Raw genomic sequence first — 14,324 nt, 5'->3', positions numbered from 1 at the left:
CAAAATCATGTATTTTAATAACTACTCCCAAAGTAGCCTCTTTTAATATTAGTATATTTTTCCAGATTATCTATGTTTACATTTTTCCAAAATTGTGGAGCTCCTTTTCAGTGGGCCTTTTACGCATACCATTTTAATCAACATCTTCCTAAATATCTAAGTAGTCTCCAAAATCTCAATGTTTAATGACTCTGTACAAATCCAATATATGGATTTAATTTATTTAAATTTTGCTTACATCTGTGGAATTTCAGTTAATTCTTTTGTATGTATGAATAATGAAAATAAAGCATTCTTGTATCTGAATTACTTTCTTCTTCTTTATTCTGATTGCCCTAGTTTAACTAGTAAGTGAATATAAATGTAATTGGCAGTTGAAGGTTTTTTTTAAAATTCAATAGGAAATATTAGAATATCCCGCCCCAAAGTCTGCACCAATATACATTTGTCTTCACAATTTGTAATTATGTTCAACACAATTTATCATAACATCAATATTTGTACAATATTTGCTTTTGGTGTCCAATACAAAATCTGTGAGGTTGAGCCTAAAAATGAGTTAATACTCCTAACTCTTAAATTTTTTAATCCTATTTTTTTGTGTTTTCTCAAGAAAATTTCTGAAAGCCAACTACAATACGCTGTTGCTAAGTTTCTGCATTTTCCTTTTTAGTTTATATGTAACGCAGACAGCAGAAGGAGTTTCCATTGTCAAACACATGGTGGCCATTACAAATGTGACTAGGAGAAAATAACTTTATGCATCTGACAATTTTTAAAACTATTGTTATTTTAAAATCACTGGTAAATTTACCTTCCACCATGTATGTCATTATATCTAATGAAACTTAAATACATAATTTTCAGAGTTATAGTGAGTCAATGTCTTCCACTGTGTTCTTTCTATCAAATTATCCTTTCTATATAGCATGGTTTTAATTTTTAGTCCTACCTTTTATTTTTTAAGACATTTTCTGTTCTCTTTAGCCAAAAAGATGATGCTCTGGAAAGATTATCCACATATTACCTTGCATAATATCTATGAATTTTCTGCTGCTGCCTCCTCATTTAATGTTCATATAAAATTTTCAAATTCAGTCAAACGCCTGACTTACAGTAATAACGATTTCAGGCAAAATGACCAATGTTGCTACTGAATTTACATATTAAAATGTTTAAAACACAACACTAAGTAAAGTGCTGTCTCATAAAAGAGCATAAAAAGGAACATGCCTAAGAAGGAAGACTAATAAGTAGACAGACAGACAGGGAGGAGACCCAACACTGGAGGCAGGACACATCAAAAAATAATAATAAAAGAAAAAGGGAAGAGGAGGAGGAAGAGGCCTGGAAGTAACACACATTCTCTTTTCAGACATTTTGTGTTCAGCTGTGCATATTTTTACCAGCAGAATCCTCCAAAATTTTAATGTTTTGAAAACAAGTTCTCAGTTTATCAGACCAGCAATGCTTTGCCAAAATGAAGGAGTGCTGATAAAAATCCTTTCTTTCTAAGTAATTCTTCTCATACTTATGGCAGGTAATAATCACACTGTGAATTAATAAAGGAGTCATTGGGATGCACAAATGGAAACTAAGCCGTCAGTGGATAGCAGGCAGAGTCACCAGGGACGAGTGAAAGGCCACGCTCTGCCAGCTGATACATAGGACAGAGGACAGCCCAGGCCTTATGATCAACACAACTCCATGGTTGACATTTGCACATTCTTGTTATTTACTGCTCAGAATTCAACATCTCTAAGAAAAGGCCTAGAGATGGGAGATTTAATAAATATAAAGATTCAAGCTATATAACACAACTCTCAAATCTGGCTGAACTCAACTCAGAGGCATCTAAAGTGAAGTATCCTAAGAATTAGGGACAGGGTCATTAAACACTCAGTTGAAATTGAAAGTAATACATTTAAAAAATACATAAATGCAAAACAACCTGACTTCTAGTTACAATCAATAAATACATACTGTAGTCCCCTCTTACCCAGGAGGAATATGTTCCAAGACCCCCAGTGGATGCCTGAAGCCGCAGATGGTACTAAACCCAGTACATACTCTATTTTCCTATACACACATACCTATTGATACAATAAAGTTTAATTTATAAATTAGGCACAGTATAACACCAATAATGAATAACAGTAATTATAACAATATACAGTAATAAAAGTTATGTGAATGTGCTCCCTCTCTCCCTCTTCCTCTCCCTCTCCCTCTCTCTCCCTCTCCCTCTCTCTCAAAATAGGTTATTCTACTGTACTCACCCTTCTTGTGATGATGTGAGATAATAAAATGCCTACGTGATGAGATGAACTGGGGTGAATGAGGTAGGTGCTGGGATGGAACATTAGGCTACTGTTGACCTTCTGACAATACATCAGAAGAAGGATGATCCTGGATCATTGACCCACGATGATGTCAACGGTTACTGAACTATATGAAACCTGACGTCGGTCAGGAACACATGTCAACGGTTGGAGATCCTGGGGGGATTGGAACAGGGAGAGATTTCACCATGATACTACTCTGAACAGCACAAAATTTAAAACTATCAATTGTTTATTTATGGAATTTTACCTTTAATATTTTCAAACTGTGGTGGTCCACGGGTAACTGAAACCTTGGATAAGGGGGGACTACTGTACCTACCTAAAAGGGGGTCTTGCGGAGACATGGTTTGCAAGAGAGAGTCCCAGGGTTCTATGTAGTCTGTTCAACTATTCAGAGAGACCCTGGAACTTCTCAAGTTTAATGAACATAGTCAAGGATATTCCTCAGAAGCCAAAAATGATGCAAATTGAAAAGCTAATACTACGAATAGAATCTAGAAAATACATAAGCAAGACAGCAGCTTTTCCTTTATGCAGAAGTTAGGTTGTCTCACATGGTGACAGGGACATCTAATCCATCCAGGCATCATATCCATATAGCAAATATGAAGGTAATAATCTTCTAATGTTTAAAAACTTCAGTTGTTAATCTCTGCTTTGATTCTATTCTCATCTACTGGCCTTGAGATAGTATTTTAAGTTTTTATTTATTTACAAAGAGTCTCCAATGTGTTTATATCCATAAACAGAACTGAGAACATAAAGATTCAAAAATTACAGTCTCAATTTTCAAAGTTTGCTATTTAAAATGGTGTAATCTCAAAATCTTTGTAGATAGATACAGAGGATATAGGTGTACTTTTTTATGTGAAAATGCAAATGACCTAGGTTGGCCAATATAATATTAAAGAAGATTAATAAGATAGTGTATTAAATTACAGAATAAAGTCAATATAAAAAAATCTTTGCCTTCAGAGAAATTATTGCCTAGTAAATATTAATGAGTTTCTCATTGTTTCTTGCAAATTAAGTGTTTTGTGATTCTATGTCTTCGCTTACACCATTCCTCAATCTAGAATATTTCCTTCTCATCTTCACCTGGTGAAATAACAATTTATCTTTATGACTCAGTTTAGTTGTCATCTGGACAAAGCCTTCCCAGTTCCTCCAGGCACATTTGGTTGTTCTCTCATTTCAGCAAATAGGACTTTATTTGTACCTGTGCTGTACCACTAATTATTTATATCACGATTATGTGTTTGTATTTCTGCCATTCTTGCTAGACCAGGTATTATTTTAAATTCATAGGAAAGGTAACTTCTTAATCCCCAGCATATTGTATAATGCCTATAATTTAAAACTTTCTTGGGTGAACTGTACTTTGTAAAACATTATGGACACACCAAGACGTATAAGACATAGCCCCTACTCTCAGTACATTTGCAGATTTCTTGTAAACTTCTCTGGAATAGAAATTTAAATCATGTCGGGAATTACAAAGCTTCAGAAAAGTGAGAATTGATCAGTGTTTAGTAAACAATGAAACCAAAACAATATATGCTAAAGTGAGTATTGGTGAAAATTAATTGTGGTCTGAAGAATTTGGAAATGCATAACCATAATCTGTTTGAGAACTTTATATAACATATTAGCATGCCTTGACAGCTCTACAATGATGAAACATTCCCTCAATTATAATAAAGGAGGCAGGAATGCACAGTGGAGAAAGGACAGCCTCTTCAATAAGTGGTGCTGGGAAAACTGGACAGGTACATGTAAAAGTATGAGATTAGAACACCTCTAACACCATACACAAAAATAAGCTCAAAATGGATTAAAGACCTAAATTTAAGGCCAGAAACTATCAAACTTTTAGAGGAAAACATAGGCAGAACACTCTATGACATAAATCACAGCAGGATCCTTTCTGACCCACCTCCTAGAGAAATGGAAATAAAAACAAAAATAAACAAATGGGACCTAATGAAACTTCAAAGCTTTTGCACAGCAAAGGAAAGCATAAAGAAGACGAAAAGACAACCCTCAGAATTGGAGAAAATATTTGCAAATGAAGCAACTGACAAAGGATTAATCACCAAAATTTATAAGCAGCTCATGCAGCTTAATAACAAAAAACCATACAACCCAATCCAAAAATGGGCAGAAGACCTAAATAGACATTTCTCCAAAGAAGATATACAGACTGCCAACGAACACGTGAAAGAATGCTCAACATCATTAATCATTAGAGAAATGCAAATCAAAACTGCAATGAGATATCATCTCACACCAGTCAGAATGTCCATCATCAAAAAATCTAGAAACAATAAATGCTGGAGAGGGTGTGGAGAAAAGGGAACAAACACTCTTGCACTGCTGGTGGGAATGTGAATTGGTTCAGCCACTATGGAGAACAGTATGGAGGTTCCTTAAAAAACTACAAATAGAACTACCATATGACCCAGCAATCCCACTACTGGGCATATACCCTGAGAAAACCAAAATTCAAAAAGAGTCATGTACCAAAATGTCCATTGCAGCTCTATTTACAATAGCCCGGAGATGGAAACAACCTAAGTGCCCATCATCGGATGAATGGATAAAGAAGATGTGGCACATATATACAATAGAATATTACTCAGCCATAAAAAGAAACGAAATTGAGCTATTTGTAATAAGGTGGATAGACCTAGAGTCTGTCATACAGAGTGAAGTAAGTCAGAAAGAAAAAGACAAATACCGTATGCTAACACATATATATGGAATTTAAGAAAAAAAAATGTCATGAAGAACCTAGGGGTAAGACAGGAATAAAGACGCAGACCTACTGGAGAACGGACTTGAGGTTATGGGGAGGGGGAAGGGTGAGCTGTGACAGGGCGAGAGAGAGCCATGGACATATACACACTAACAAACGTAAGGTAGATAGCTAGTGGGAAGCAGTCGCACAGCACAGGGATGTTAGCTCGGTGCTTTGTGACAGCCTGGAGGGGTGGGATAGGGAGGGTGGGAGGGAGGGAGACGCAAGAGGGAAGACATATGGGAACATATGTATATGTATAACTGATTCACTTTGTTATAAAGCAGAAACTAACACACCATTGTAAAGCAATTATACCCCAATAAAGATGTTAAAAAAAAAAAAAAGAAGATGTGGCACATATATACAATGGAATATTACTCAGCCATAAAAAGAAACGAAATTGAGCTATTGGTAATGAGGTGGATAGACCCAGAGTCTGTCATACACAGTGAAGTAAGTCAGAAAGAGAGAGACAAATACCGTATGCTAACACATATATATGGAACTTAAGAAAAAAAAAACATGTCATGAAGAACCTAGGGGTAAAACAGGAATAAAGACACAGACCTACTAGAGAATGGACTTGAGGATATGGGGAGGGGGAAGGGTGAGCTGTGACAAAGCGAGAGAGAGGTATGGACATATATACACTACCAAACGTAAGGTAGATAGCTAGTGGGAAGCAGCCGCATAGCACAGGGAGATCAGCTCGGTGCTTTGTGACCGCCTGGAGGGGTGGGATAAGGAAGGAGGGAGGGAGACGCAAGCGGGAAAAGATATGGGAACATATGTATATATATAACGGATTTATTTTGTTGTGAAGCAGAAACTAACACACCATTGTAAAGCAATTATACTCCAATAAAGATGTTAAAAAAAAAAAAAAAGAATTCCCAATCTTACTTGATCGTAGATCGAGAAAGAGAGAGATAGAGCCTATTATTACTCTATGAGCCTAGTCTTACACGAAAGGTTTTATTTCCCCCCCACCCAAAAAAATGTTGATGTAAAGTTAATCAAGGAAAGTGAAAGTGGAAACATTAGTACCATATATTTCTCACATGCATGTTATTTCTCTATGGACTTCTCTGGTTTTTTGTCCCTCCTTTGTCTCACAGATATGTGTTTATTTTTTCAAATCCATTCTATTTTTGTTTCACCTGAGCTGTAGCAGAAACAAAGAGTATTAAAAGTAGCTTCTGTGTTCTTTAACTCATGCCTGCATCCCTCATTTAATCAGTATGTCACTGGCTTTGTGGTAATGATGCCCTGAGAGGGCTCAAAAACAAAGGGAAACAAGACAAATGGTTGACCAAGCAATAACAAAAAAGGGAGGTTATCTGGTGACTATCAGAAAACATTGAAGCTGACAGGCTGCTGTATTTATTATCAGGTTCACTTTAGAATCAGAAAAAAAAAGTTTATCTTTCCTTTTATATGCATTAGAAAGGTTATCTGACCACAAACATGGGAAATCTCTCTTTAGTTATACATATTTACACAACGCTTCCAGTGCACTCTTGCCTTGGTGGTCTAAAAGAAGTCTCTGAAGAAATGGCAGACATGATAAATTGTACACAATTAAACATGCTGGATAAAATAATTTTGGTGGAAAAATATTTGTTTCATCTCATGTGTTTTAAATATTACAGTGAAAATAGGGTAAGCATGTTTTAAAAAAATAAAACAGAAGACTTACGTTATTCTGACCTTAACAAGAGCATCCCACATATGAATAGCCAAACCAGTCATTAAAAATTCACCATCAATCATTCTAACAGTTTCCCACCATGTCATCCTATTAATTGAGCAGAACTTCTAATTAGTCTGAGATTACGGACAGAAGACACAGCTGAGTGTTGGGCTGAATGGCTCTACCTACAAACCTCAAAGGCACACACTGATGGCCTGTGTCTTCCAAAAAATGGGGAACTCTAACCATGAGTGGTCTTGCAGGAGAGGGAGCACACTGCATAATTACTTGGGAGGGCTTTGTCTATCCTGCTGGTGAGAATTATGATCTAATTTTGAAATAAAAATGGATTCTAAAAAAACTACCATAATTTTTTTGAGAAGAAAGATGTGTGAAAAACTAATACACTTGTTGCTCAAACGACATCAGTCATACTTGTTTATTAATCAACAAGGGTATCTATTATGAGTTGTATGGACTCTGTTTTCATTTTAAACAGAGTTTAAAATGTATTACATGGCTTATTCATTCCATTTCAGGATTCAGTCAGCTATGTGGCTAGTAAACAATTTTACAACACAATATCCTATTAAATTTTTTAGGAATGTCACTTTTTCCCACCTCAGAAATTTAGCACATAGATATTTGAAAATAGATACAGAACTCAGGTAATTCTTCAAAATGATAGCAAAGGAAGAAACTTTTACAATATTCCTTTTCTTCCTTCTTCCCTCCTTCCCTCCCTTCTGCCACCCTCTCTCCCTCCCCCGCTTTTCTCTCTTATTTTCTTGTTTTCTTCGTGTTTTTTTCTCTACTCATTTGTATTCTTATCATACATTTGAATCAATATTTTGATCTCAAAGTGATCAGTAAAAAAGTACATGGACAGGGGCTTCCCTGGTGGTGCAGTGGTTGAGAGCCCGCCTGCCGATGCAGGGGACACGGGTTCTTGCCCCGGTCCGGGAAGACCCCACATGCCGCGGAGCGGCTGGGCCCGTGAGCCATGGCCACTGAGCCTGCGCGTCCGGAGCCTGTGCTCCGCAATGGGAGAGGCCACAACAGTGAGAGGCCCGCGTACCACAAAAAAAAAAAAAAAAAAAAGTACATGGACAAATCAATAGTGGAATAACACATATATATATACTTCAAGTATTTACATAGGGGAGGTAATCAAATAACTGCAAGAAGATTTCAAGAGGAAAAATTCTAAATGGAAAATGATCTTACACTTTATCCTTTTTGCATATATTGACTCTTGAATGAATGTTACTTAATATCTTTAAATATACATTCAATAAGTTATATGCATTGACAAAAAGTTAAAACCTAACCAGAGAGAATATGTATTTTAACCTTAAAATGGACTTAGCATTTATTAAATTTTAATCTGTCAAATGTTACTGTGAAATGAGAACTATATTTAATTACAGAGAGCTTAGTTTCTAGAAGATGACACAATTATCTTCTAAAGATAAAATATTTTATATTTTCACTGGTTTATATTTTCACTGGTGTATTAGCTTTTTATATAAAATTATAATATTGCTATCCTATAATACTAAGAAATATGTTGATCTCTTGGCAAGAAAGAACTATTTATTCATTGCATTTTTCATTGCTAAGCAATTTAGCCCAACTAAGATCTCACAATTAAAAAACTCTACACTGCCTTTACATCGCTTTGCTGCCCTAGAATTTTACCATGATGCACAAATTGCAAAAAATCTCTCCTGTTACACAAGATTTTCAAATGATGAAAAGGTCTCTATGCATTTTATCAGAGAGTGAAATGTAGCGTTGAACCCAAAAAGAAAATACTATTCTTCACCAATATCAGATTGATTCGAAAAGAAACAGTTTTTCTCTGGAGATTACTTATTGCTGAAAATCCCAATTAGCGCAGTCCCCAAGTGACTGGAACTTCCCATAAGCACAGTATGGACCCAATGTGCTAGGGTAGAATGTACCCAAAGGTGTGTGTATGTGTGTGTGAACATGCACACAAATGTATGCAAGTGTGTATGTCTGACAGAGTTACATACATGCAGTCAGGCTAGGAACTTAATTTAAGCATTTGACAGAGGGACAGAAATATAGTTGCTCCCTAAAATAAGGCAACAATCATAAAATCTTAAGAGCTTATTCTTCATCTTGCTTTTAGACAACACCAAAAATATTTTCTGCCATGATTTTTTTCAATGCAAACAAATGAACAGAGATCAGTATAACTATTGTTCAAATATAAAATATCAAACTAAAATATGCATCAAATTTAGTGAAGAGATTTTATTGCTGTATTTTAATTATAGTTGTAGAGAATGAAAAAAATAGGTATCAGAATTTTATCTTATATATTTAACAAAATCAGATACTTGCAATGTTTAATGAAAATAAGGGTAAAAATCTACCTGGCATTTACTTCCAGTGATACATATTCACACTAGAAAATAATACATGAGCTATAAGACATCTAAAATATGAGACAGCGAAAGGAAATTCGGACTGTTGGGTGCATATATCGGGTTTTTTTTAAATGATATAACCATTTTTAACGGATAATAATCATAGAAACCATTGACTTGGACCAAATCCTCAATTTTTTAGATGGGGGCTGAGTCATGGAGAGATTGGTTGACTTTTCAAGATGATAACCCTTATCGATAGTACAGGAAGGACTCAGTTTAATACTCATTACATTACGCTTTCTCTCCCCAACCCCACTATCAAAATAAACTCTTCCATGGTAGTTTAAGAAGCGAAGTTCAAGGGGAGATTCTAATAGGCTTGGCTTGGACTAAATGCCCACTCTTGCATAAAATACTATGTGCCCAAGAAAGGGGATATCTTGATTGGCAAGGCTTAAGTGTCAGGTTCACGTCTTTGTTTGCAAGGGGTGAGGTTTGGGGAGCACTGAGGCAAGATCAGAAAATATGGAATGTGATAGAGGAATGGATAAAGAAGATGTGGTACCTATATACAATGGAACATTACTCAGCCATTAAAAAAAGAATGAAATAATGCTATTTGCAGCAACATGGACGGACCTAGAGATTATCGTACTAAGTGAAGTAAATCAGACAAAGAAAAATACCATGATATCACTCATATGTGGAATCTAATTTAAAAAAATGATACAAATGAACTTATTTACAAAACAGAAACAGACAAAGCTGGTTTGATGCTGCTGAATTCTCTTAGCTTTTGCTTGTCTGTGAAGATTTTAATTTCTCCATTGAATCTGAATGAGATCCTTGCTGGGTAATCTTGGTTATAGGTTTTTCCCTTTCATCACTTTAAATATGTCCTGCCACTCCCTTCTGGCTTGCAGAATTTCTTCTAAAAGACCAGCTTTAAACATTATGGGTATATGTTATTATTTGCTTTTCCCTTGGTGCTTTCAATATTTTTTCTTTGTATTTAATTTTTAATAGTTTGATTAATATGTGTCTTGGTGTGTTTCTCCTTGGATTTGTCCTGTATGGGACTCTCTGCACTTCCTGGATTTGAATGACTATTTCCTTTCCGATATTAGGGAACGTTTTCAACTATGATCTCTTCAAATACTTTCTCAGTCCCTTCCTTTTTCTCTTCTTCTTCTGGGACCCCTATAATTTGCATGTTGGTGAGTTTACTGTTGTCCCAGAGGTCTCTGAGACTGTCCTCAATTCTTTTCATTCTTTTTTCTTTATATTGCTCTGTGGTAGTTATTTCCACTATTTTATCTTACAGGTCACTTATCCGTTCTTCTGTCTCAGTTATTCTGCTACTGATTCCTTCCAGAGAATTTTTAGTTTCATTTATTGTGTTGTTTACCGTTGTTTTTTTGCTCTTTAATTCTTCTAGGTCCTTGTTAAACGTTTCTTGTATTTTCTCCATTCTATTTCCAAGATTTTGGATCAGGTTTACTATCATTACTCTGAATTCTTTTTCAGGTAGACTGCCTATTTCTTCTTCATCTGTTTGGTCTGGTGGGTTTTTACCTTGCTCCTTCATCTGCTGTTTCTCTGTCTTCTCATTTTGCTTAACTTACTGTGTTTGGAGTCTCCTTTTCGCAGGTTGCAGGTTCGTAGTTCCCATTGTTTTTGGTGTCTGCCCCCAGTGGCTAAGGTGGTTCAGTGGGTTGTGTAGGCTTCCTGGTGGACAGGACTGGTGCCTGTGTTCTGGTGGATGATGCTGGATCTTGTCTTTGTGGTGGGCAGGACCACATCTGGTGGTGTGTTTTGGGGTGTCTGTGACCTTATTATGATTTGGGGCAGCCTCTCTGCTAACGGGTGGGGTTGTGTTCCTGTCTTGCTAGTTGTTCGGCATAGGATGTCCGGCACTGTACGTTGCTGGTGGCTGAGTGGAGCTGGGTCTCAGCATTGAGAGGGACATCTCTGGGAGAGCTTTCACTGTTTAATATTACATGTAGCGGGAGGTCTCTGGTGGACCAATGTCCTGAACTCAGCTCTCCTACCTCAGAGGCACAGGCCTGACACCCGGCCGGAGCACCAAGACCCTGTCAGCCACATGGGTTTTGGGAAGTCTGAGGTCTTCTGCCAGCGTTCAGTAGGTGTTTTGTAGGAGTTGTTCCACATGTAGATGTATCTGATGTATTTGTGGGGAGGAAGGTGATCTCCATGTCTCACTCCTCCACCATCTTGAAGGTCTCCTCATACATACATTTTATATTTGAATATTATTCATTATATCCTCTTTCCTCTTATAACATTCATTGGGTGAAAAATGTTTACTACTGTGTATAAGTCCATCGCTCAAGGTATAAAAATAAAATAGCAAACCTTAAAACAAGCACTAACCAGAGGCTAGGGTCAGATAATATCAGGCATGTGTTTCAATATTAAACTCTTTATATATTTTCTATTCCCTCTTTAGGTTAATTTCATGAAAAATTATGTTTCTGAAGAAAGAGTTGGTGTGTCTATTTTAAGCAATTGTGATGTCATCCCCTTGCCCATAGTTTGTTAAAAGAAATGAGATATTTTGGACAGTTCCAATTAAGACAATAGAAATTTAAACTTAATAGATCTTTTTGACTACACATATTTCTGAAAGACTTTTTTGGAGAGTAACTACTCATCTAGCTACCAAGATTAAATGACTGTCCTTTGCATTAACATACAGGCACCTCACTAAGTCTCAGACAGGTGACTATCACCTAGATTGGTAGTTTCATATTTGCCATGGAAACCTATCGTATTATAAGTTTCCACTGTGACTCAATGTGGAGGATATGACTAAAGATGTTTTATAAAACATCATCTAAGTCACTGAGAGCCCTCAGGAATTCTTTACTTCTCAAAAGGTCTTTCTCTTGAAACAATGTTTTATACATATGAATATAACATTTCTCCTATCGTTCAGGAAGAATAGTGACTCTACTCCTTCTTTTTTCTGTCTCTGAGTAACAAATATTGGTTTAAAAAATGTTATTCAATACAAAATGACATCTGTCAAATTTTATTAGACACAGATACATTAACCAAAAGGAAATTAATTCCCTTTTAAAAGTGCCACATATATTGAAGTGAAAAAAAAATATTTGTGGTATTGTAAGACAGTCTAACAAATTTACTGTTTTAACGTCTATGCTTTTAAATACTTTTGCCTTCTTCACTCTTACATGAAGGAAATTTAACCATACTTACTATTTATCAAAATAGGAGACTATACCAGGCAATGCGAATGGAGACTGTCAACTTGGGTGTTTCCAGCACTCTCTGGCTTCCCATCTTCTCCTTAGCCAATCACCAGTAGATTTAGGCTTCCACAAAAAAACTGAACCTCCTCTGGCACAGATCAACCACAGTGAAAATCCCAATGGTCAATTCTGTCCTCAGCTCACTGGGTCTCTACTTAAAACCGGGACGCATTTTGGTTATGCTCAACTCCTGGCTTCTTCAGTGTTCGAGGTTCCTATAATTATCTTTTCAGGTTAAACAAAAGAATATCTCAGACTGAAATCTCCCCCACAGGTAGCTATTCATTAGACAAATAGTTTTAGCAGGGAGACACAGAAAGAATCATACAATCTGTGCAGATTCAAAGAAATTCCAGCTATCCAGAAACTTTAGTTTACATTAAGGTTCACTTAAGAAAAATGTGATAATACTCTGTGGCCATGATTCAGTTAAGCCAAATCCTTGGAATCCTCAACCAGACACAGGCAATCTGGAGATCAATCCACAGACTGCATATGGCAGAACCTTCTATATACTTATACTTTAGAAGAAAAAAGTATCTTTAAAATATTTTAGCAAGTCTACCATCTCTTGAAAATCACTAGCTTCACTAACAAAACTAATTTTTTGCATTATTATAGTACTTTATAAAGTCTGTGTTTTGATTGATAAATTGCCAGGACAACCACGTGTGGGTTCTTTCGGAGTGTGGGATTCCTCATTCCACAGAAAATGCATGGAATTAGAGGCTGTGATAGGACAACTGATCCATCCCTAGGGTTAAAGTAGCCACTGCAGAGTATTACATTGTCAGTGCTTTAGTATTTTCTAGCCAATTAAAGATACTGTAACAACCTTTCCTTTGCATCTGACACTGCGGACCATTTGCTTCTCGAAGCGTTGTCTCCTTGGGATCCTAGATTCTAACCTGAGAATTTCTGTTTTTGTTTTGCAATTTCATCTCTGTCTTCCTGAATTATTTCTCCTTTTTCAACTTTTAAAATATCAGTGACTCCCCTCATTCTGCCCTCAGCATACAGTTTTTCTCTCAACAATCTTTCCTTCAATTATCTCCTCCCCTTTCATAAATTTTTGTATTCAGAGTCTTGAAATTTCATCTGCTGGATATATAAGACGTTCAAATTCAACACCCTTCTTAATACAATAATCATGTCCCACCAAAACAGCTATGATAAATGACAATGCTATAACTTCAAGGAAGTTAGTAAATTATGCAGTTGTTTACTTAGTACCAACCCATCTTAAGCACAACTTACCACTATAAAAGTCAATCTAATGGCAGTTTTTAATTTAAGTAAGACCAACAATTGTAATACCAAATGGAAGCAATTGCGTCTGAAATAACAGCTCTCTTAGTTCTTCTGAAGATATCAAGGGAGAAGTGTTATTCCATTGTTATAGACAATTGTTCCAAATCTCCTGTCTCTCTTCCCCCTAAAATAAATACAATGGGAATTTGATTCTGATAACAATGAACTTGGTGTTTCATATCTTTTGTATTTATTAAAATCTTAATTGAAGATTTAATATTCTAGCATTTATAAAATATACTTTAAGAATCTAATACAAGTTTAAAGCATTCTGTGTTTTAGTGGGAAATATTTTAAATTAGTCATTACATTGACTGATGTGTTTCTTTTTTGCCTTATGATGATATGCATGGTTACAAACTTGTCAGAAAAGCTAAAGAGGTACCATGCGTCCTAACTGTCATCAGATGCAAATTTAAAAGCATGGAGACCACTAAAATATCATTCATCTAACACACAAGTTCACTAAAA

The sequence above is a fragment of the Delphinapterus leucas genome, chromosome 14, assembly GCF_059928025.1.
Source record: "Delphinapterus leucas isolate spDelLeu-1000000601 "Yukka" chromosome 14, BTC_Dleu_Yukka2, whole genome shotgun sequence".
NCBI classification, from domain to species: Eukaryota; Metazoa; Chordata; class Mammalia; order Artiodactyla; family Monodontidae; genus Delphinapterus; species Delphinapterus leucas.
The sequence above is the reverse complement of the archived record's forward strand: the minus strand, read 5'-3'. Positions refer to the sequence as shown.